Below are 1,013 nucleotides of genomic sequence, written 5' to 3' on the forward strand. Positions count from 1 at the left end.
AGAGCGACGCGCCGACAGCCCGTGGCGGCGGCCATGGCACCGGCGAGAAGGAAGGAGCCAGCCGATTGGCTGCCGGAAGCGGCGGGGGGCGGGCGGCTGCTCAGTAAGCTCGAAGCGGATTGGCTCTCGTCGCGGGAGTGGGCTTTCGCTTCCGCAGCGCGGGCGCCTCCCTGCGCCCCCTGGCGGAACACCGCGAGCTACGGTGCCTGAGGAGGGTCAGGCGGCGGGAAGGCGGGAGCTCCGAGGCCCTCAGCGGGGCCCCGCCGGGAACTGTGGTAAAAAGTGGCTGAAAAAGTCTGTGGTGGTCCCTGGATATAAAACAGCTTGAGAGCCAGCTCAGATAAAAATTTGGGGAACCAGCCCAAGCGGGGGCCCAGGCTGAGGGAGAAGACACCGGCACCTGTGTAGCCATCTCCCGCCTGCCATTGGCACCTCAGGAGAATTTGTGGCACCCTCAGGCCCGTGAGCCCTCGTCCAGCTGCAGCAGGCTCAGCAGTCACCACCGCTGGCCTGGTATTGCGGCCCGACAACAGCTGCCCCAAGGCCTGGTGTGGGAAATTTATTACATGTTACCCAGTGAAGCAAAAATTCAGTGCACTTCCTTCAGGAGCACAGCAGAATGAGTCAGTGGTGGCTTAAACTGACACTTGACAGGAAAAACTGCATATATTTGGAATGAATTTGCCCAAAAGACCTTGTTCTGTGCCTTGTGTTTTCAAAACTATTAACACTCCTACAACCCTCCCACCCATTTCAAGATAAAGAATTGTAATTTAACTCCCCTGAATCTTTTTAGTGATTAATTTTACAGCTGAATTAATGATAGATTCCCACAGCAGGGTCTGGCAACGAGCGCGTAGCAAGCGTCAAGAGATTCATACCAAACTTCAAAGGCCACATTTATCTGAAGGGGTCATGCCACCAAGGCCATTCCTCACTTTTCTCCTCGGTAAGAATACTGATCCTTAGCACTCCTTTAAGCCAGGAACGTCAAAATATTTTTTCAAAGTACA

This window comes from Athene cunicularia (genome assembly GCF_003259725.1).
Source record: "Athene cunicularia isolate RWA chromosome 3 unlocalized genomic scaffold, athCun1 chr3_part1, whole genome shotgun sequence".
Taxonomy (NCBI): domain Eukaryota; kingdom Metazoa; phylum Chordata; class Aves; order Strigiformes; family Strigidae; genus Athene; species Athene cunicularia.